The following is a 25,825-nucleotide window of genomic DNA, read 5'->3' on the forward strand; positions in this document are numbered from 1 at the left end:
AGTGTTTGGTTGACAGGAAAGTTTGTTATATGTAAATCTGACACTGCAGTTTAGTGTAACAAGGTTTTGACTGACAGGTTAACAACTAAGCTATCTACCGTTAGTCTATGTTGCTTTATACCATTTCCAGAATTTAAAAAATAAAAAAATTTCTAGGATTCTAATTCCTACAGGAAAAAAAAAGAGCAGGCTTTTTCTTTTCTTTTTGAGGAAAGCAGTAGAATAAATCAGAAGAAAAAGGAGATAAAATTATAAAGTTGAAAAGGAACTATTTTGATCACACTAGTTTGGAAAATTTATTTTATATTGTTTAACATTTTTAGAGTCAGAAAAATCACAAGAATTATTGTATTATAAAAGCTGAAAAAACAAAACAATAGGGGCTTCCCTGGCGGCGCAGTGGTTGAGAATATGCCTGCCAATGCAGGGGACGCGGGTTCAAGCCCTGGTCTGGGAAGATCCCACATGCCGCAGAGCAACTAGGCCCGTGAGCCACAACTACTGAGCCTGCGCGTCTGGAGCCCATGTTCCGCAACAGGAGAGGCCGCGATAGTGAGAGGCCCGCACACCGCAATGAAGAGTGGCCCCTGCTTGCCACAACTAGAGAAAGCCCTCGCACAAAACGAAGACCCAACACAGCCAAAAATAAATAAATAAATAAAATATGTTATATTTAAAAAACAAAAAACCAAAACAATAACAAAAGAACTGACAAATAAATAAAAAAGAAAAATAAACAGTCCTGATACTATTTAGATGTTTATATAATGATTTATTTTTATGATTTATTAGTAATCACCTCATTTTAGCTACAGTTCAGATTTTGGTTATAAAAAATTATAAAAATTTGCTGCAAAAAGTAAGCAGCAACTGCACATAGATTATTTCCACTGTTATAAATTCAGTTTTGATGCAGGTGCTTACCTTTTTAATTTAGTTTTATTACAGATAGAATATGTTTTATTTTTATATTCAATTATGTGCCAGAAGAAGAGTAAATGTTATATATTATATATCAAAATAAATTTCATAATAATCATGCATTCTTTGTGTAAAAACTTCAGAACATAATGATTTCATTTTAATCAACAATTGTGTTTTTGTTTGGCATAACTGAACTGATTGATACAAATCACTTATAATAATAGATAAGCCATGTTAGGACAAAACTTGGAAGAATGAATGTGCTTAGAAAGAAAAACAACAAAGAAATAAAGTTACTCTTCCGAATAAGAGGAAAAGGATAAAATTGCCTTGCAGAGTATTAAAATATAATATTTAAAGTTATGTTTTAAAGAAAAATGAAAAAACATTTCATTGATTCTTTTGTTAAAGAAAAGGGAAAATTCAATTCAGCTTTTTATTCCCCCATCCGGCACTCATGCTTTCTATTGTTGCAAAAGTGGAGTTTATTGGAAAAGGATTGGGGCTTCTCAGATTCTGTGCATCACCTAACATGAAGTTCATCTGTGAGAAGTAGCAAGCCCTAAGTAACAGTGGCTTATAAAAAAAACAAAATCAAGGGTTGTCCTCTGCCCCTGAGAAACTTTTATCATTGGTTTACCTAAAAACTATTTAAATACTTGAAAAAAAAAACTAATAGTATTTACTCAAATTTTCTTAACTCTGGGCTCTAAACATGCTTACCTCCAACAATCATACTCCCGTCATTCTCATTCTTTTGCTCTGATGGACATGTGTTCATAATTGCGCTTCCTAAATTTTGGTACTAAGAACTAGTAAATATAAACAAAAACAAGAATAAACTTCACTCAATTACATCCCTGTATAAGCAGGAATAAAAGGACCAAAGATCTGAATATTCCCAGGAATACTGCAGTATTCCAAGGTACCCACCTCAGTTCTTTGGATAGTAAGAATTATTTAGCATTAAATAATTGCTAAGTGAATGAATGAGAGTTTGTATCTTCTTTTTTTTTGGCCATGACGCTTGGGAGATCTTAGTTCCCCGACCAGGGATTGAACCCAGGCCCTTGGCACAGAAAGCACCCAGTTCTAACCACTGGACCGCCAGGGAATTCCAGAGAGTTTGTATCTTAAGGAGATAAAACCCACAAAAAAATTGACCAGAATTCTTAAAGGTCTTTAACCCCAGCTTGACACAAACCCCAAAGACCCGGAAATCCATGCCTAAGCCTTGGGAGAGGTGTCTGTACACAAATCCAAAATGCAGAGTGAAGGGTGGTGGGGCATTGGCAGCAAGATGATGACTAAAATGAAGAGTTGGTCGAGCGTTTGAGAGAATACCCAATTGTACTTTAGAGTTTATCTTTAAAAAGTGTTTTCAGGCTTCCCTGGTGGCACAGTGGTTAAGAATCCGCCTACCATTGCAGTGGACATGGGTTCGAGCCCTGGTCTGGGAAGATCCCACATGCTGCGCAGCAACTGAGCCCGTGCACCACAACTACTGAGCCTGCACTCGAGAGCCCGTGTGCCACAACTACTGAAGCCCGCGAGCCTAGAGTCCGTGCTCCGCAACAAGAGAAGCCACCACAATGAGAAGCCCACGCACCGCAACGAAGAGTAGCCCCCGCTCGCCACAACTAGAGAAGGGCTGCGCAACAACGAAGACCCAATGCAGCCAAAAATAAATAAATAAATAAAATAAATTTTTTAAAAAAGAGTTTTGTCTAGGAGTGCTAATATATTAAAAAAAAAAAAAAAACCCACACACACAAAACAAAAAGTTAACAACTACAACAACAAAAACTAGCGTGTGACTGAAAAGCAGATGATGAGGGAGCAGGCACTACCAGCCAAATAAAAGAATAAAGAGCATCTATCCTATTTACATACAAAGAATTTTCTCAGAAAACCCTGTCACACTACCCAGAAACAAGACAGATAAATTTTCTCTCTTGCTTCTTCCCTGATCCAAAGCTGTTCTTTCTTTTTTTCCTTAGCTTTCATTCCTTAAGAAATTCACCTAAATTTATATTTTTATCTGAATCTATGGATTAAAATATTTACACTTATCAGGAGATTAGGAAGAAATAGAGTGAGAACACATTATGACATTGTACTCCAACAACCCCAGGGATGGTCATAGGTAAACATGCACTTCCAGGAACTCTGAGCAAAGAGAGGTTGAAATAGCTATTCCTTCTGCTTATTCCTTCTCTATGTTGCCATTGACAGGAAGGCCTTGTGTTCTGTGGGTACAGCTGCAGGATAAAGGCTTATTCCAGGCTCTGTGGTCTCTCTGGTCTCCTATAACACTGTCCCTTCCCTCTGTCCCTTCAGTTCAGCTGGTGGCACCAGCTTCCCTGTGCAATTAATCTCTGGATAGTTTGCCATCCCTTGCCTGTTCTTTTTCACTCTGCCCACACCTCTGTAAATAGACCCTTAATTAAACTCTCCTCAATTAAACCCCTGGAGGCTGCCATCTACCTCTCCCTAAGGCCAGTCGGAACAATTTTTGACATGTACTTTCTTCAAAGCTTAATACTGATGCCATGATTTCTCATGTGTCTCACTTCTTTCTCTAACAACTACAAAAATAGCACTTATTTTCCTGCATGCAATGAGATAATCAAATACGTATTTTTGAAAGAAAGCTGGAACTGACAAGAAGAATAAACAACTTCCCTTGGGATTGATAGAAAAAAAAATCATGCACTATTCTTCTAAGAATAATGCCATAGTTGTCAAATGAATTATTCAGTAAAATATATTTACCATGTTGTAGCAAGTTTTACATGATTTAAACTCTCTCTAATTCCAGGGGAAAAAAGTCAAGAAGGTAGATATTTAGTGTTCCTGTGTATGGGGTATGAGTGAATATGTGTGAGTGGGTATAGAAAGATCTTAATACTAATAATTTAATATAATATGTTAAATAATTCTATTTTCATGAATCCCAAATCATCTGATTCTTAACAGAGGATAAAAGTTAGATATATTGCAGAACCATTAATGATGAATTGAGCAATTTAATTATTGAGATCTATTGGAACCTGTGATGAAGTGTATATTGAATTTTAAATTAATTTATGAGAAATAATAAAATAAAATTGTGTTTTTAGTGCCCCCTCCATTGCATTTGTTTCCCAAATTTTGGTTATATGAGGGTGTCTAAGTTTCCTCTAAAATTTCATAGTGTTTTGAATTTCCATAGGTAAGAGATCTTCACTTTTGAAAAGAGACAAATTATGAAATAGAAAATTATAATTTTAGTATATATGCATATAAGTACTAATCACCAGTCCTTTGAGGTTTATAGATTACATTTTCATTAATGTTATAACCTTTATAGTATTGTTCAATAAATTCTAAATCTTCTCTTTGGCACCATATATATGTACACAGATGAATTTTCCCTTAAAAGTAAACTATACCAACAGATGAAGAAATATATTTTGGGTTAATCTTGTTTATTGAGTTCCCAGTTGTTCCACATAGATATTCCTGATAAGTAGGTTTTATGTCAATGAGAAATGCATTTTTAGGAGTTTTGGGAGGGTTAAAGAGGAATTTCAAATGGCAAATTTATATTTGGCAGTGACTGTCAAACATTGATACTGCTCATTAAATAATTGCAATAACTCAATTTTTAAAATTCTACTACTGTAAAATTTCAGTTTTAAGAAATATTGAAAATTCTGTAGTAAACAGGAATATATAATGATTAGACTAAATAAGTTAAATACTCACAAAGTGATATAGTAAGAGTTTTGAGAAGCAGAAATTAACAGATCATGTCTGCTAAGAGCATACACTTCAGGAATGCTGATGTTGGACAGCAGTTCATGGTTTAGTGGCTTTACATGCTTTGCTTTGATAAATCCTTTGGAATGAGACAGAGCAGGGAGCTCTTCTAACTTAAAAGGGACAGAAATCAATGGTTGGATTTCAGAATTACTTCTGTGAAAAATCACTTCCAGCTATTCTACCCACAGTCCCTAATGCTGCACTGTGGAGCTTCTAGAATCCAGTGTTTTCTACATCTGGCTGAGCATCAAAATCACCTAAAGTGCTGCATCTCAAATATAAGTGCACAGGAGTCACCTGTGGATCTTGTTAGGAAGCAGATTCTGACTCGGTAAGGCTAGAGAATCTTTATTTTAAAAACAAGCACACAGGTTTTTCTATTTCAGCCATCCTGCCTTCTTTTTGAAAATTAAGGCCTCAGATCCCCTGAATACAAATTGGGGGTCTAGCTCCTTTTTGTCATCTGGATTTCAATCTCCTACTCAAAGGTCTAGTCATAGAATTGCCTCAGTGAGACCAGAACACTTAAAAGTGTCACAAAAAGCACAACTTGCACACTTTTCCACACACAATTAATATAATTTCCAGGAATAAGACAGCATACATTTTAATACTGAAAAATCTCACACAGAGTTGTATGCAGTTTTAATACTCCTACATTTAGGTATATCTAAACATCAAGGTTTCTTTAGGGTTACATAAATGAAATAAATCCTGAATAGCTTTTTAGGGCTATAAATGACTATTTAAAATATTTCCATATACATACATATATATGGAAATACATACATATATATACATACACACACACACACACACACACACATATATATATATGGCTCATTCCTTAATTACTGACAAAAATAATTTCCATATCAGAAAATAGCATATCATATAACCAATAATATGTTTTCCATTAGGTGTTATTCACATGCCTTTTGTTCTAGAAGATGTTCTAGAGGATCATCGAGAAGACATTTTCTTTTCCATCAAAGCTGATTTTTATTAAAATCAAAGCACCGGTTGACTCCCCCAAATTGAAAACAACAACGAAGACTACTGTCTCGGATATCCTTCACAATAAGCGGAATCTTCATGGGCAGAGAAATCTGTGATCTGATTGGCTAGCATTATCCTCACTCAAGAGCATGAGTCACCAACTTGTGAATTTTAGTAAACTCACACCAAAGATGAAGGGGCAATATAAATAAAAAGACATGGGGCTTCCCTGGTGGCACAGTGGTTGAGAATCTGCCTGCTAATGCAGGGGACACGGGTTCGAGCCCTGGTCTAGGAAGATCCCACATGCCACGGAGCAACTGGGCCCGTGAGCCACAAGTACTGAGCCTGCGCGTCTGGAGCCTGTGCTCGGCAACGAGAGGCCGCGATAGTGAGAGGCCCGCGCACCGTGATGAAGAGTGGTCCCCGCTTGCCGCAACTAGAGAAAGCCATCGCACAGAAACAAAGACCCAACACAGCCAAAAAAAAATAATAATAATAATAAGTAAATAAAATCAATCAATCAAACATACGCATAAAAAAAAAAGACATGAACTCTTAACTTACGTAAGGTGATACAATACTTAAATATGTATGTGCATGGTTATTTAAAATGAGGGCCTCTATTTCAATAATTAGATGGTTGAACTCATGGTTATGTCCATAATTTTAATGGCCAATCAGATCACTCAATTTCTCTCATTCATAACATATACTGATAAACAGAAAATAAATACATCTTCTATTTAGGACAAAAGGACACATAAAAAAAGGATTCATGGGGAAAAAAGCACAAGAAAAACTTTTAAATATTTTTAAAAATAATTAGCAACAATTGTGGTTGATAGGTGTAAGTGTTTGAATGTACAGACATCATTCATTTACCCATTCATTCAGCACAGAGTATGCGTTAACTATTTTGTGCCAGGCACTGTTTTAGGCAGTGGTGATTCATAGGCAAGGCAAGCAAAATCTCTGCTACCATGAACCTTATATTCTACTGGAAGAAGCCAACTATAAACCAAAAAATGTGATATTATATTTAATTTTATATATATAATGAGAAATATTATAAAAATAAAAGTAGTGAAAGCAATTAGAAAAAATGCAATAGTTGGTATATTTTTGAACTGGCGATAATAGAGTAGACAGAAGAATGAAGTCAGGGAGAGGGGTATGTGAGTATCTGGGGGAAGATCATTCTAGGTAGATAGGACAGCAAGCATGGAGGCTCCAGATCAGGAATATCCTTGAGGACTTGAAATTAGAAAAGAAAAGCCAGTGCATCTGTGTGTGTGTGTGTGTGTGTGTGTGTGGTTGGGGGGGTGTGGAGGTGTGGGGGGATGAGGGGAGTGGATTATATAAAGTCTTCAGGTCATGAGAAACATTTGGTTTCCACTCTAAGTGAAGCTATTGCAGCATTTTGAGCTGGATTTTTAAAAGACCAATTGCCTTCTTGTGTGGAAAATAAATGAGGAAGAAGAATAAGTAAAAGGAAGAAAACAAGTTAAAAGGTTGATGTATAAAAAATAAAGCAGGAGAGCAATGGCAGTAGTTTATAATAGAGTAGCATTTGGAGGGGGATTGAGAAATATTCAGAATTAAGATATTTTGAAAAAAAATGGCAGATTTGATTTTTACCATGAGAAATGGGAGATGACTACTCATCAGTAGTTTTTTCATAAATCTTTACCAGAAAATAACTTTTTAATAGCTGTCTATTGCAAAAGCATTTAGTTTTAATAATTAAATATGACAGCATAGAATATGACAAGTTATACACCCTTGCTATTTTAAAGCATCTTTGAGTAATTTAGGTATTTATTTTTCAGAAAATTGTTAAAGAAAAATGGACTTTCTACATTATGTTTTGATTGATAATGTTTCTAATATCTAATTTTATCCACACAACTTATGTATGTAGGAAAATAATTCCCCCCCTTAAACTTCAAAGATATATGGGCAGGGTTTTTACTTGGTTGTTTTAATGATAATAAGATGAGTCAAGTGAAAATTAGTGAGTTAAATATCCTGAGATTGATGAGTGTTTTCAAATACAATTTCCTCTGACAAATATAGTTTCAATTTTAACTGAACACAAATACTATATCAAAAACATCTTTTCAAATGTAATTTCAAATGATAAACATTTTAAGAAATGGATTTATAAAAAGAGGATTGAATATTACAAAAAGAGGACTGTCTTTTTTATTAAACAGCCTTAGAACAAAATTTGACATTATGATGACCAAGTTCAGAGCAACTACAGCTCTAACTTAAATTGTCTGGAAACAGACATCTAACTATTCACCAATCTTGATTCTTATTTTTCTCCAAACAAAGACAAAGGGATATCATGCCCTTGCAGTACAAAATTCCTTCTCAACGGCTTTATTTAACTTTTTTTCTCAAGATTTTCTCATTTACTACTAGTTGAAACTTATTGCCCCTGAATTCCACATCATTTTAATTAAGGTTGAAATACAGAATCTGACCCTTATAATAATTTACTTCCACATCATGAATTCATCTCTGCGCTCAAAACCATAAAAAAATAGAAAAGAGGAAGCAGATATTAATCAAATAGAGGAAAGCAATGGAAACCAGAACCATGTTCTTAGTAGTCATATTCACCATTTTTTATAATTACTGAGAGATACTCAGGAATATGTTTCATATGAAGTCTCTCAAAAACACTTATGTTTAATATAGAAGGCATAAATCTCAACCCACAAAGAAAGAAATAAAAGAAATAGAATATCCTTTAATTTTCAACATTTCTTTTTTTATGTTTATTCCAAGCCCCCATTTCAGTGGGATGGCAGAAACTTAATTTCAGTCAATGCAAAGTGTTAAGTCTTCACATTTTCCTGAGTATGTCTTTAAACTACTAGGACACTGACATACTGCCAAAGAATTGGGTGAGAGCCTTTTTCATCCATCAACCATATCTCCCTGTATGTGGGCATTGAGAAGACCCACATTCCAGTTTCTCTGGTTCCTTCAGAAAACTCTGTTACACACAAAATGAAATCTTAAACAACAAATATAATTTTTGCATTTTCTTTCAATAATTCTTTAAATTTATGGCTCTCATTCTTTTGCTTAATCATGATTTCTTTATATTGACACCATGGCATCTTGTAACTGTGTCTAATTTTCTAATACAGTATAATGAAAAAAATTCTCACAAAATACCTTCTCTTTCACATATCCATAACTAGGGGATAAACCTATAATGTCAGTTGCTGTTATCTATTAAGGACACAACTTTAAGAAATTCCTTCTCAAATGATGACTGAAACTTTACCTGTTCATTTATTATTCAAGGGCAACAAGGAGAGATTTTTCTCCATTTCTCCCACTGCCGTGTTTAGCTAGAACCTTTACTATCACAGCCATCAACTGATCTCTAAGACAGGACTTTGGCTCCTCGATCACAATTTTCCTCCCCATTCTTATTCTCTAATTACTCCCTTGCCCCTGTTGATGGCCTTTACAACATCTCCAGATGAGTAGTTTTATAGCCCATTGCTCAATCTCAACACCCCTAATCAATGGGCACAATTGAATCTGGCCATTGTTCAGAGCTACTTTAACCTCCAAGATTTTAAATTCATCCTTGCTTGTTAAGTTTTCTTCCAAGGGAACATGATCTACCTTAAAATACTTAATTATAATCTCCAGATGAATAATTCTAAAACACACCTTTCTGTTCTTATCCTTTCTCCTCAATCACGACATCTCTTTTCTGGACTTATAAGGGATGGCACAAGTAATCTAAAACACAAATGATTACCTTTCTTATCAAAATTTCTTCTCTATTTCTATCCTATATTTAAGTTTCCTTCCATCTTTTCAGTCATAGGGGTAAGAACTTTAAAAAATATGTTTAACTTTCGGTGTACCTTTCATATTTTTCTCTAGTCTATGTTTCCTGTGAAATGAACTAGATTTTTTCCCTATATTTTTCTAGTTTGGACCTCGTCTTCCCTAATCCAGTAATTAGATATTTTTCTAACTTTTCACCTTATTTTCAGTCTCTTTTCGCCATATGTGATCTCGCACAGTGCTATCATGGTTGCTTTTCCAAACATAGCTACATCCCATCACACCACTCTCAAATATAAAAAGCCAATAAATTCTTCCTCTTAGAATTAGAATAATTAGAATAAATTAGAATAAATTCCATTAGAATAAATTCCATTAGAATAAATTCCATTTCCTTATGAGATTCAAAGATCTCTCTGATCTATACCCTTAGAATAAATAGAATAAATTGCCATTAGAATAAATTCCATTTCCTTATGAGATTCAAAGCTCTCCCTGATCTATACCCTTCACTAGTGGGCTATAACCTCAAACCTCTCAGAACATTTTTCTTAACATTTTATATAATTTCTAACCTTCATAAACCTTTTAGTGATCCTCACTTAGACTGCCATTCCCTTTCCCCACAGCACTGTCTGTCACAGATCATCTCACTTAGTAATTTTATCACTTTGTATTAGACATACACATGAATATGCACACACACTCACACTCGCAATTTTGTATTTTCGAAAGGAGTGTGTGGAATGGCTTCTGCAGTAGTCTAAATTGCAGACTATCATGCCATCTGTATATGTTAAAATAACTACAAAGTTTTAGTGCAAGCTAATTAAGAAAGAGAAGTGACCTAATGATTTAGATGTTATGAAGAAAATACATTGTGTTGCATTCTTAATGTCACCACTCTCCAGCCTCTGGTCATATGGTGTGATACTTTCCAGTCACGCATCTGGGCTCTGAAGATGGTTTTGGCCCCCCTCTCCTTTCCAAAGATGCACTGCTGTGGTCCCTCCTGGAACAAGACCAAGTTCTGCAGTTCTCTCAAAGTCTGCTCTTGAGGGTGAGGTCTTAGGGACAGGAAGGCAAAGTGAGATTAACGTCCAGGAAACATCCTAACAAAATGCAGGTTTTGAAAAGTTTAGTGGTCTTGGTCATGACTAAAATTCGAACCTTTCTTAGAGTCCCCTCCCTTTTTTCTACTTCTTTTGCACCAGCACAAGACTATCCATAAAGCTAGTACTTCCCATTGGTTTAATCCTTCCAAAATACCTGTCAGAAAAGTGTAAGTCAAATTATTGTTTCAAATGTTATATCATACTTAGGGAGACATTTTATTAATCAAGATATTCTTTTCTGTAGGTTTAGATGATTTATACAAGGCAAAAATATATAAACTCTAAACATGGGTAGTTTTCAGAATGTATATTTTTGGGAGAAAATCACATCAATAGATCTTAGGACAAAAAACAACAACAACACACATTTCACTTACAGTGGCTAAAATAATAAACAAAGGAACAAACAAAAAATTAAAACTAAGAAATCTTACAAATATCAATACATTCATTGCTATTTACTTAGTGAAGCATAGATTAAATCTCAATAGATTAAAATGTTTGAATCATTAGATTATGTTGCAGTGAATTTTGAGATAGAAAATAAAAAATTTTCAAAGTTCCACATCTTATGAAATGGAGGGTTCAAATTGAAACTAGATCAATACAGATTATATTTATCATTCAATAAGAAAGTAAATTGTTACTTATCTCTGACAGTGGGAGAAGCAAGGAGACAAAAAATTTGTATGTGAATTAAAATTTAGCTGATCTTCTTGACTTTCTTCTCTCATTGAAGTAGGACTATATATGTATACCACTAGGAGAAAAATGTTGTACGGTATATAGACAGATAGAACCATAGATATACAGAAAGAAAGAAAATGAGAGAGAGAGCCTCTGGGGAGGATAATTGTTCTAATACATTTTTTAAAAATATAAGATTAAAAAAGTAAATTGTTTTATTTCTTAGTTATAGTAGTACTTTACTTGAAGCTGCATTTCCAGTATACCATGTGGAACTTACAATATGTAAATTTTCTTACAAATGCCACCAGCCACGTGTTACTATTTAAATTTAAATTAAATCCATTAAGATTAATTAAATTAAAAATTCAATTCCTTCATTACATATTTTGAATTCTCAATAGCCACATATGACTAGTGGCTACAATATTGCACAGCTGTGGACAGCATTTGTAAAGACTATTAGATACTACAGAATTCCTGAAAGCACATTGAACTTTTGCATTTGAAACAAGTCCTTGTATTTTTTTTTCTTGAAAAGACTTGTAATGAGAAATTTTCTAATTTAATTCTAGTAGGAAAAAAACAATTAATTCAGTTAAAAAAAAAAAAGCTTCATTGATTTTCAGGTCTTCTCATACATTTGGTAACCATACCTCAGAGAATAGGTTAAGGTTAAAAGGGAAGTAATCTCTTGTTCAAAATTGAACATGTCATGAAAAAGCTCAAAGATAATAAAAAACAAGAAGACTGTGATGAGCACAAATATTCTTCACTAATTAAAACTTTTTAAAACGTGTTTATGATTTTAAGATCTTCCATAATTTACAAATGGAACTACTAAGCAGCTTTTGCATGTTTATACGGTGTTGGTAAAATTGGCTCCTTTTGGATTTTTCAAATGGCATAGGACTGGGCCTCTTAAAAGACTTAACTAATTGAATAAATTGCTAAATTATTATGATCTATAACCTTCATTAACATCACAAATCACTGTCACATTCTCATTAATTCTAGTAATTGCACTTTAAGAACTAACAACTATACTTTATATTTATTGCATACTTACTATGTAGATTACCTCATTTAGACCTCATTACAACACTGTGTTTATTATCTTTATTTTCTGATGCAGAAATCAAGATTCAGCATTTAGTTACCTTGATGAAGGTATTTCTAGAAAGTAGTGCAGCTAGGTTTCTAAATCTGAAAGTTTACCACTATTACTCTACTTGCAACTTTCCATGATAATGCTGATACTTCATTTATTTATTCAACAATGATTTTTCAGCATCTTTTGTGTACGTGTGTGTATGTGTATACACATATACATACTAAGCACTGTTCTTTTCTTCCCTGGGGATATAATGAAAACACATACGCACACTTTTGAAACTAAACTAAAACTTTACATTATATATTTTAGTTTATGAGGATAATCTAGATATGAATTGTAAAATTTAATATTTTTCTGATGGTACTTTTTTAATAAAATGTTTTAGAGCCTGGAGTATTTGAGTCCCAACAATTACATGGCTTGGTTATAGAGGAATTGCTTTGCTTGTATGTAATTTTGTTTTAAGAGGTAAATCAAAAATAAAATATTTCACTTTTCATAATAATAAAAATAATAAATGAAACTTCGAACAAAATTATTTTCAAAGGCAATTAATTACAAATATCTAATTTCACAAAACGCCAGCTTTGCTAAAATTCTGTCACTTGAAAGTGACTCCAATCTGAAAGCCTAGTACCTAATATTTAGTATGCATGCGACATATTTGTGAAGACTTAACTACCTGAATAATGTATTTAATCAAGAAACCTAAATGCAACATGTTTTGCATGTCTGCTGATTAGAAAAAACATTATCAGCTCCCTAAAAATTTAAAACTATGTTCTAATAGTATGCATAATGTTCATTTAGAGTTTAGATTTCAAGTACTGAAATAAAAGTTAAATATAAAAACTCCAGTATGCTTTCTGGTCTAACTCATTATGCATTTCTCCAACTCCATAAACACCAGTGAATAAGAGATATCTCTAAATTAATGAAAACAATATGTAAATTTTTATCATAGTTCTTAGGCGGATAAAATCCTTTTTTAAAAGACCTGTTTCCTCTTCTTCTTTTCATCTGAACTGTTGAAAGAAGCCCTAATAAACATGAAAACTGCATATGGAACTGTTCTACAGTATAACATGATAAAAAGTTTCCCTGGACATTATATTATATTTGGGAAAGAAAGAGGTCACAAATGTGAATTTTATGATATGCCCCTACCAGTTAGATTATTTGAACTCCATTTCATCCTTTTCTCATCCCTAGGACATTCTCCTCCTCCAAACAGTACAAAACATAAGGGACTGAAAATGCCAAATATCTTCAAAATAATTCAGAAAGTGCAATATTGCCCCCGTTCACTGATATAATTGCCTTGGCTGTTGTCAAGATGCCTAACATTTATTTCTCTCCAAGACAGGTCATTCTTTCTGAGCGCTTCTGAATGCATCCTTCAGGAGGGAGTACTTCCTTTACAGTGTGAATTCTAGGAAATCCTAGCACAAGCTACCCCACATAAATAACTCATATGGTAGAGGTAGATATTTCCTAATCTTCACTCTAGAACTGCAAATTTCTGAGTTTAAGATTTGGGGCCTTATTTCTTTAGAGGGATCTAGAATGAACCTCATACAAACAAAGAAGGAACCATACTCACTTCTCATCTGAATTTTCCAGGCAGCTTCTACTTCCCTCACCAGTATGAGTAGTTAATTAGTTACTAATTAGAAAAATAGTTAATTAGTAAGCTAATAAATTAACTGGCTTCAGTCAAGATTTACCATATGACTACCATGTTCCAGGCACTGTGTTTGGAATGACAAATATAAAGGTGAACCAAATCTGCTTTGTCCCTACCCTACTGAAGCTTAGTCCAGTGGGACAGAAACAATAATCAAATAAAGGCACAATTGACAGGGGGACGTCTTTGCTTAGAGGTTTTGCATGTTCTCCTCTTCCAGAAAATCTTTGCAGCACTTGCAAAGTTCTGAACAATCTTCCTGCCATTGGATGGAAAACAGAGGACACAAAATTCCTAATGACACTTTTGACATTCATCTGAAATGTAACATGCTTCCTCCTTGTCTCTTACTGCTCAAACTGTACTGCTGTCAACATATTAAAAATTCTAGTTGAATCTTTGAGAATGTTAATCCCCCATGAGTGGAAATGGATTGAATAAAGATTTTGGTGTGTTGGCCAACTAGAACAATCCACAAAATAGCTAATTCCCTCAATCCTTCCCATGTTTGGTGAATTCTGACTGGACATCCATATATGGAATCCTTTGCATATACAGTCATTGTGCAAAATATTTTTCTCCCAGAGTACACAAGTAACTATTGGAACCTTATAAAATCATATCTTATCATGTATGTAATATCAAGATTTCTGTTTTCTGAATTCAAAGGAAAAAATTCTTAATCACTACTCCCTAAAGAGGTAGTACATCTAAGTGACTGCGTATTCTTCGAAGTAAAAAGTACATGGATTTTATAATAATTTTCACAACAAACATATACAGTCAAGTCACCTGAACTCTCTATGCCTTCACTTTCTCATTTACAATACAGGAATAACATTTTGTAAAATAACATAATCCATGTAAAACATTTGAAGCGGTATCTTGCACATAATACATATGCAATTGTATTGTATTATTTATATTAAGTACATATTAATTGATATGTAACAAATACTGTGTACACTAATTCCAAGGTTTTGCTTTTGTGATAGTTCTCGAATATGTTAAATAAATTAAATTCATTTTTATAGACATACACCTTTTAAAATTCCCAGAAAGTCCCCTTAAACACAGAAGATATTTAACAAGTAAGCAGTTAATATATTCTTGAAAATATCAACTGTATTATTGCAATATGCATTGTCAGGATAGCATGTAGACCATTGCCTTTTATGCACACTCACAGCCATCAGCCATCATTTATGGGAAATAACTCTTCTATATTGTGAGCTCTACTTCATTTATCTTTCAGAATTTCTTAGAATAACTCCTTAAACATTTTAAAAAAGTAGCCCCATTCTGGCTTACCTTGGAGTTACTATGAAAAACATGAGTCAGCAAAGTTTTCAGCATCTATACACGTCCCTTCACATCAGTTTCATTTACATTTCTCTGTTGGCCACATTTTCCAGTCCTGTAATAAATATTAGAAATAGAAATATGAATATATCCCCTCCTTGCCATAAGGACACATCATCCAACAGACAGATACCTATGAAAGAGCATCTAAAATAAAAAGAGGGAATTCTGGATTAGCATCACAAAATGTACACAGAATAAGTAGGATATATTTAATTAAACCCTACTGACTGAGCCAACCATAATGAAATATTGATAACATTGAAGATGTGCTCCAAAGGAGATAAGTTGAAGGGAGAGTATTTAAGGAAGAGGGAATAGCTCAGTTAAGGTAAGAAGATGTTAAAGTCTGTGCTGTGGTTGGGGGAGTAGTGAGTGCTTCCATTTGGCTCAGTGTTGAGCACCTTGGAGATGGGACAGGCAATAAAGCTGCAGTACGAATTGCAGTTGAGTGTGAATCCTATAAGAAAATGCTAATATTTACAAAAGTATTTTATGTAAATTAATGTGGAAATAGACTATAGCATAGACAGCATGAGGTGAGAATTTAATATGGAAATTGCAAATGAAACAGTTAAAATTAGACATCAATAAACAAATAGTGGGAACAGACATTGGATTAATGGGATTAAGGAGAGAGAAAGGAAGAAAGATGTTACCAGATTTAAAGACTGATTGGACCTTGGAAGAGAAAGAAAAGGGAGAGAGAGAAACATGAGAGGAATGAAAATTGTGACAGATTGAAATGATTTGGGATGGAATTTTTAGTTCTACATATCTTGTATAATATGTAATACCTAGTCACAGATCAGATAATATACACTACCACTATTTCTATAATAATCAATTTATATTATATGTTCCATTTTCATTCTGCTACAGAGATAAACTTTCATATATCTTAGTTAATTCTAAAATAATATACCCTTTAGTTCAATATTCAATTATATTCATGTATAATTATCTCAGGCAATGCCAGAATACATTCAATCTTTCTTCTTTATTCAAACATTTTTTGTCTTCCTGGTATATTAGTTACATTTCTATTTTCACCAGGTTTTATATGTGTTTGTATTCCTATGATATCAAGAAGTATAGGAAGGGTGAATTGGCATATGGTCATGTAGATTTTAGGAAGGTTTAAACACATGGTGCATTTATCCGCACACAGGAAGCTCAGAAATTGGGCTCACATGAAAATCATCTCCGGGGGAAATCTGAAGTGAACGCTTTCACCCCTCATCCAGCCAGTGGGTGCAGGAGCTGCTCACACCAGCTTCCAAGGGCCAATTATGTGCAACTCTTCCAATCTCCCTGTTTACTGGCTTCATATCAGTAGCTTGAAATCAGCAATGGTGAGACTTTCATGCTAAGGAAATTTTAGCAACTGCTACATGTAAAAGTCCTCTTCCCTTACCACCAGAGCTGTTTGCCAAACATTTCCTAGCCTCCCCTAGCTATCCTACTTAGCCATTTCTCCATTCTTCTTCCAGGACACAACAGCAACAAGCATGCTTGTGGGGTCTATCACTCAGAAAACCCCCAGTGATAGGTGGGTATCAGTTCTCTCAATTCATAAGCAATTCCTAAATTTCCCTGAAGTGTTTTCTTACATACTCACCCCTAATCTTTCAACTGGAAATCATTCATGGGAGGAAGGATAAACTTTTCTTCAACTCTCTGTCACAAAACTACTCTCTTCAAGAAAACTTCATGGCAAAAGCCAGAGTGCCAGTTCTGATTATGCCAAACTCTGTTTGACCTAATGAGTTAGAATTTGGTGACGTCCACCCCTCCCCTCACCCATGCTTAACTGTACATGTAGATGAGAAGAAATATATTCCATGTCCCCAGTTTCTGCCTTACATGAGATTTAAGTTTAAACTGATGATGAGAAATGTCACAGAAATATACAATTAAGTTCAGTATACGTAACGTATTTTATTTCTTAATCTGTCATAAATGTTATTTATTTATTTATTTATGTGTTGCAGCACTTTATTTTTTTTAATTTTTATTTTATATTGGAGTGTATTTGATTAACAATGTTGTGTTAGTTTCAGGTGTACAGCAAAGTGATTCAGTTATACATATACATGTATCTATTCTAAATGTTTGTTTTTTTTAATTTTTTTTATTTTTTTTTAATCTTATGTGGCCAATTTACTAGTTTTTATTTATTTATTTATTTATTTTTGGCTGTGTTGGGTCTTCGTCTCTGCGTGAGGGCTTTCTCCAGTTGCGGCAAGCGGGGGCCACTCTTCATCACGGTGCACGGGCCTCTCACCATCGTGGCCTCTCCCGTTGCAGAGCACAGGCTCCAGACACGCAGGCTCAGCAATTGTGGCTCACGGGCTCAGTTGCTCCGCGGCATGTGGGATCCTCCCAGACCAGGGCTCGAACCCATGTCCCCTGCATTGGCAGGCAGATTCTCAACCACTGCGCCACCAGGGAAGCCCTCTAAATGTTTTTTAAATTTTTATAAAAGCTAGTAAGAAAATCAACACTTTGAACATGTAAAAATTATTTAATATTTTAATTAAATATTTTAATTTATTTAATAATATAATTGTACTCAGTGAGTAGATACTCTATGTCAACTATTTGTTACGTGCTGTATGGTATGATTACTGACCTCAAATGCCTAACCATTTAGTACAGAAGACAAAATTTAACTACCAAAAGTTTAAATAATAAAAGAAGTTAAGTAAAAATAAAATCATTGAGAAGTTTAATAGATTAAGATACCTATTTGGAAAATATAGGGCTTCAACCTCAATACATAAGGCAAATACTAACACTCATAAAAGGGGAAATTGACAGCAACACAATCATAGTAGGGGACTAACACCCCACTTTCACCAATGGACAGATCATCCAAAATGAAAATAAATAAGGAAACACAAGCTTTAAATGATACATTAAACAAGATGGACTTAATTGATATTTATAGGACATTCCACCCAAAAACAACAGAATACACATTTTTCTCAAGTGCTCATGGAACATTCTCCAGGATAGATCATATCTTGGGTCACAAATCAAGCCTTGGTAAATTTAAGAAAATTGAAATCGTATCAAGTATCTTTTCTGACCACAACACTATGAGACTAGATATCAATTACAGGAAAAGATCTGTAAAAAATACAAACACATGGAGGCTACATAATACACTACTTAATAATGAAGTGATCACTGAAGAAATCAAAGGGGAAATCAAAAAATACCTAGAAACAAATAACAATGGAGACATGACGACCCAAAACCTATGGGATGCAGCAAAAGCAGTGCTAAGAGGGAAGTTTATAGCAATACAAGCCTACCTCAAGAAACAGGAAACATCTCGAATAAACAACCTAACCTTGCACCTGAAGCAATTAGAGAAAGAAGAAGAAAAAAACCCCAAAGCTAGCAGAAGGAAAGAAATCATAAAGATCAGATCAGAAATAAATGAAAAAGAAAAGAAGGAGACAATAGCGAAGATCAATACAACTAAAAGCTGGTTCTTTGAGAAGATAAACAAAATTGATAAACCATTAGCCAGACTCATCAAGAGAAAAAGGGAGAAGACTCAAATCAATAGAATTAGAAATGAAAAAGGAGAAGTAACCACTGACACTGCAGAAAAACAAAGGATCATGAGAGATTACTACAAGCAACTCTATGCCAATAAAATGGACAACCTGGAAGAAATGGACAGATTCTTAGAAATGCACAACCTGCCGAGACTGAACCAGGAAGAAACAGAAAATATGAACAGACCAATCACAGCACTGAAATTGAAACTGTGATTAAAAACCTTCCAACAAACAAAAGCCCAGAACCAGATGGCTTCACAGGTGAATTCTATCAAACATTTAGAGAAGAGCTAACACCTATCCTTCTCAAACTCTTCCAAAATATTGCAGAGGGAGGAACACTCCCAAACTCATCCTACAAGGCCACCATCACCCTGATACCAAAACCAGACAAAGATGTCACAAAGAAAGAAAACTACAGGCCAATATCACTGATGAACATAGATGCAAAAATCCTCAACAAAATACTAGCAAACAGAATCCAACAGCACATTAAAAGGATCATACACCATGATCAAGTGGGGTTTATTCCAGGAATGCAAGGATTCTTCAATATACGCAAATCAATCAACGTGATACACCATATTAACAAATTGAAGGAGAAAAACCATATGATCATCTCAATAGATGCAGAGAAAGCTTTCGACAAAATTCAACACCCATTTATGATAAAAGCCCTGCAGAAAGTAGGCATAGAGGGAACTTTCCTCAACATAATAAAGGCCATATATGACAAACCCACAGCCAACATTGTCCTCAATGGTGAAAAACTGAAACCATTTCCACTAAGATCAGGAACAAGACAAGGTTGCCCACTCTCACCACTATTATTCAACATAGTTTTGGAAGTGTTAGCCACAGCAATCAGAGAAGACAAAGAAATAAAAGGAATCCAAATCGGAAAAGAAGAAGTAAAGCTGTCACTGTTTGCAGATGACATGATACTATACATAGAGAATCCTAAAGATGCTAACAGAAAACTACTAGAGCTAATCAATGAATTTGGTAAAGTAGCAGGATACAAAATTAATGCACAGAAATCTCTTGCATTTCTATACACTAATGATGAAAAATCTGAAAGTGAAATTAAGAAAACACTCCCGTTTACCATTGCAACAAAAAGAACAAAATATCTAGGAATAAACCTACCTAAGGAGACAAAAGACCTGTATGCAGAAAATTATAAGACACTGATGAAAGAAATTAAAGATGATACAAACAGATGGAGAGATATACCATGTTCTTGGATTGGAAGAATCAACATTGTGAAAATGACTCTACTACCCAAAGCAATCTACAGATTCAATGTGATCCCTATCAAACTACCACTGGCATTTTTCACAGAACTAGAACAAAAAATTTCACAATTTGTATGGAAACACAAAAGACCCTGAATAGCCAAAGCAATCTTGAGAAAGAAAAATGGAGCTGGGGGAATCAGGCTCCCTGATTCAGACTATATTACAAAGCTTCAGTAATCAAGACAGTTTGGTACTGGCACAAAAACAGAAATATAGATCAATGGAACAGGATAGAAAGCCCAGAGATAAACCTACGCACATATGGTCACCTTATCTTTGATAAAGGAGGCAAGCATATACAGTGGAGAAAAGACAGCCCCTTCAATAAGTGGTGCTGGGAAAATTGGACAGGTACATGTAAAAGTATGAAATTAGAACACTCCCTGACACCATACACAAAAATAAACTCAAAATGGATTAAAGACCTAAGTGTAAGGCCACACAGTATCAAACTCTTAGAGGAAAACATAGGCAGAACACTCTATGACATAAATCACAGCAAGATTCTTTTTGACCCAGCTCCTAGAGAAATGGAAATAAAAACAAAAATAAACAAATGGGACCTAATGAAACTTAAAAGCTTTTGCACAGCAAAGGAAACCATAAACAAGACCAAAAGACAACCCTCAGAATGGGAGAAAATATTTGCAAATGAAGCAACTGACAAAGGATTAATCTCCAAGATTTACAAGCAGCTCATGCAGCTCAATAACAAAAAAAGAACAACCCAATCCAAAAATGGGCAGAAGACCTAAATAGACATTTCTCCAAAGAAGATATACAGATGGCCAACAGACACATGAAAGAATGCTCAACAGCATTAATCATTAGAGAAATGCAAATCAAAACTATGTTGAGATATCATCTCACACCAGTCAGAATGGCCATCATCAAAAAATCTAGAAACAATAAATGCTGGAGAGGGTGTGGAGAAAAGGGAACACTCTTGCACTGTTGGTGGGAATGTAAATTGATACAGCCACTATGGAGAACAGTATGGAGGTTCCTTAAAAAACTAAAAATAGAACTACCATATGACCCAGCAATCCCACTACTGGGCATATACCCTGAGAAAACCATAGTTCAAAAAGAGTCATGTACCAAAATGTTCATTGCAGCTCTATTTACAATAGCCAGGACATGGAAGCAACCTAAGTGTCCATCATCGGATGAATGGATAAAGAAGATGTGGCACATATATACAATGGAATATTACTCAGCCATAAAAAGAAATGAAATGGAGGTATTTGTAATGAGGTGGATGGAGTTAGAGTCTGTCATACAGAGTGAAGTAAGTCAGAAAGAAAAAAACAAATACAGTATGCTAACACATATATATGGAATCTAAGGGGGAAAAAAAAAGGCCATGAAGAACCTAGTGGCAAGATGGGAATAAAGACACAGACCTACTAGAGAATGGACTTGAGGATATGGGGAGGGGGAGGGGTGAGATGTGACAGGGTGAGAGAGTGTCATGGACATATATACACTACCAAATGTAAAATAGATAGCTAGTGGGAAGCAGCCGCATAGCACAGGGAGATCAGCTCGGTGCTTTGTGACCACCTAGAGGGGTGGGATGGGGAGGGTGGGAGGGAGGGAGATGCAAGAGGGAAGAGATATGGGAACATATGTATATGTATAACTGATTCACTTTGTTATAAAGCAGGAACTAACACACCATTGTAAAGCAATTATACTTCAATAAAGATGTTTAAAAAAAAAAGAAAAGAAAATATAGGGCTTCAAATGGATCATGAATTATGTTTTATAAAAGTAGAACGAGGAAGGGACTTCATAAATTAAGTCATTAGGTATACATGAAGACAATGAGGACCTTTGATGGACAAAAATAATGGGAGAATAGAGAGGAATTGGGAAATAACCGTTGTCAAAAGAATGAGTGAAAACTTTATGAAGTGTCTTTAAATGGAGAGAATTTAGGGCTTGATATGAAATGCCAAAATGGTATATTATAAATTATTAAGTGGCAGTAGCACTGTGAAAAGTGTTGTTGGGGGAATATTCCTTCTCCACTCTTGATATTATTTTCTGTGTGGAGGCAGCCTCTTCCTGCCCCTCGCTCCTTTGTTCCAGGGGTGCTGGATTGTATCTGATTGAGAAATTGAAAGAGAACATTTCACATAAGTTCACCTCTCCTCTGTTCTCTCTTGGCAGTAGGTCTAATTTATTCTCTTTTGTCCTCTGGCTGAAGCTGCTACATTGGGGTCTGTGCCAATCTAGTGCTGCCTCTGTCTGGGTTGGTAAATCTGTCATGCTCTTGGGTTTAAGTGTCAGGCACATTTGACTCTAATATTAACTAGATTCTCCAACATTGTCTGCATTATTATATTGATATTTTGCTCTCTAATTTGCGTTGTGCTTTTGCCAAATTTTAAAATCTGTTGAGAATTTGAGAAGGGAAGAAGGATGCTCTTTTTTGGACCAGATAACAGACCCCAACGTCAGGATGTTAGGAAGAATAGTCTCATAAATTCGTAAATTGAGCCAAGTAGGAAATGAAAGGTAAAAATGCAGCTAAGCAGCTAATTAATAAAGTATTTCAGTGTTCAGTGATAAGGAAAATTGGACATGGTAGTGGCTTTAAGAATAAAGATGAAAAAGCATATTTGGAAAAAGAAGCAGAAAAAGAAATTTTATATGAAAGAATATGTAGAATTTTAGTAATAAGAAGGTGATTTTCCCAAATCAGGTTGTTTCCTTCTAGTGTTACCTTCTGTAATAGGTGCTTAAATAAATCAGATAGGCTTTGTCATGTTAACAGGATAACTGAGACGATAAAAACATATAATGATAATAATGATATTTAATTATAACCTACTATATGCCAGATTTTTTCCTAGGCAATATTACTAGTTTCATTATAGCTAGTTCAAATTTTTCCAACAACGTGTATAAATTAATTACACATGTGTGTATGCACAGTAAGGTAAGAAGCTCTTCTTCACCACTAGAATAATGATAATAATAATTTTTTTTTAACTTGAAGAAACCACTAACAACATAATGTCTGGGTGGAAACATGAATATAGTTATGAGAATACACTGGTGTTTAACTCTTTTCTTACCCTGGCACACTGTTTTCTAATACATTCAGAGGAGATAGAAGTTTTAGTTTCATTAAGAAATAGTCAGCTTCTCAGTTTCTGACACTTGCAGAATTGTAGTGGTTAGCAAATGAGATGAGTAAATAAATGAACTCTGTGAAGATGAGGAAAGGCCAGGATGAAATGGGAGAGACCGAGTTACATATTAACAAAATGGAAGAGACTATTGGGAGGCAGAGTCAAGACGGCGGTGTGGAAAGACGTGGAGTTCACGTCTCCCCACAACTAGGGTACCTGCTGGACTCTGGTGGGGGACCGTGACACCCAAGGAGACAGGAGGAACCCCTGAGTGATAGGGTAGGATGTGGGGGAGAGAGAGGGGGGAGGAGAAGTGGAGGCTGGACAGGACTGGCGCCCCTGAGGGGTGGCTGGGAGAGGGGAGGGGTTCCCATGCCTGGAGGGACCCTCAGGGGCATGGAGAAGCAGGAGGCAGCATGCCTAGTGTTTCCCCTGCCCAATTGGACCCCAGGAAGCTTGCTGGACTCCCAGCCTGAGTCCTCCACCCTCCGAGGACCCTCTGGGCCACACTGACCCTAGTGGCATAGGAGGGAGGCAGGGGGAGAAGAGGAGAGGGTGTCAGGAAGGGGCCCTCTGGGATCGGAGGATCAGGGGAGGCATGGAGGGCATTCTAATTTATAGAATTATTGAAAGAAAATGCAAAAATTGTATGTGTTGTTTAAGATTTCATTTTGTGTGTAACAGAGTTTTCTGAAGGAACCAGAGAAACTGGAATGTGGGTCTTCTCAATGCCCACGTACAGGGAGAGATGGTTGATGGATGAAAAAGGCTCTCACCCAATTCTCTGGCAGGATATCAGTGTCCTAATAGTTTAAAGACATACTCAGGAAAATGTAAAGACTTTGCAATGGACAGAGGATTAATCTCCAAAATATGTAAGTAGCTCATGCAGCTCAATATCAAAAAAACAAACAACCCAATCCAAAAATGGGTGAGAAACCTAAATAGACACTTCACCAAAGAAGACATACAGATGGCCAAGAAGCACATGAAAAGATGTTCCACCTCACTAATCATTAGAGAAATGCAAATCAAAACTACAGTGAGGTATCACCTCACACCAGTCAGAATTGCCATCATCAAAAAATCTACAAACAATAAATGCTGGTAAGGTGTGGAGAAAAGGGAACCCTCCTGCACTGTTGGTGGGAATGTAAATTGATACAGCCACTATGGAGAATGGTATGGAGGTTCCTTAAGAAACTAAAAATAGAGCTGCCATATGACCCAGCAATCCTGGGCATATACCAGATGAATGGGTAAAGAAGATGTGGCACATATATACAATGGAATATTGCTCAGACATAAAAAGGAACGAAATTGGGTCATTTGTAGAGATGTGGATGGACCTAGGGTCTGTCATACGGAGTGAAGTAAGCCAGAAAGAGAAAAATAAATATTGTATATTAATGCCTATATGTGGAATCTAGAAAAATGGTACAGATGAACCTATTTTGCAGGGCAGGAATAGAGACGCAGACATAGAGAATGGACATGTGGACATGGGGGGGAAGGGGAAGGTGGGACGATTTGGGAGATTAGGTTTGACATAAATACCCTACCATATGTAAAATAGATAGCTAGTTGGAGCTATCTATATAGCACAGGGAGCTTAGCTCAGTGCTCTGTGATTACCTGAATGGGTGGGATGAAGGTTGTGGGAAGGAGGTCTAAGAGGAGGGGATATAGTTGATTCACGTCATTGTACAGCAGAAACTAACATCATTGTAAAGCAATTATACTCCAATAAAAAAAAAAAAACTGAAAGAAAAAGCAAGTTGGAAAAGGCTTGTAGTCTGTGACTACAGATACCATTAGCACCTCCTGGACACAGTCTATTTACCCCTTTCACATCCTAGTGTTATCAAGAGAAAAACAGTTTGGCTGCAACATAAAAACATCCTTTGATGGTATGTAAGCCGATTAAATATTCTGCCTTGTACCAGATTATATATCTCAGTCAAAATTGAAATCCATGTCCTGGAAATTTTTTGTTTATATTTTGTGAAATCATAAATATTAAAATATAAGTTATCTTAACCCAAAAGTCCCATAGACAAGAAAAAAAATGAATAAAACCTCAGTAAAATTAGGTTGTGAATAAAAACTGTTGCTGTATAATATTGATTAGGGGTACAGACTCTGGAGCTAGACTACCTGAGATTAAATCACAGCTCTGAACTACTCGGCTGTATAACCTTAAGCAATTTACCTCTCTGTTCCTTCGTCTCCTCATCTAAAAAAGAAGGGTACCTGCATAGTTTTCTGTTT

The 25,825-nt window shown here is 35.3% G+C and overlaps 1 long non-coding RNA gene across 1 annotated transcript in view; it reads left to right on the plus strand.

The window, feature by feature from the left end:
* The window catches only part of LOC309663456, a 115,390-nt gene extending 90,063 nt beyond the window's left edge, over positions 1-25,327 (plus strand). Inside the window, exon 2 of the long non-coding RNA XR_014265292.1 lies at positions 21,332-25,327. This is a non-coding gene — a long non-coding RNA (uncharacterized lncRNA). The remainder of the gene's footprint in view (positions 1-21,331) is intronic.
* The last annotated feature ends 498 nt before the right edge of the window (positions 25,328-25,825 follow it).

This window comes from Balaenoptera physalus, assembly GCF_965194825.1.
Source record: "Balaenoptera physalus genome assembly, chromosome: 6".
NCBI lineage: Eukaryota > Metazoa > Chordata > Mammalia > Artiodactyla > Balaenopteridae > Balaenoptera > Balaenoptera physalus.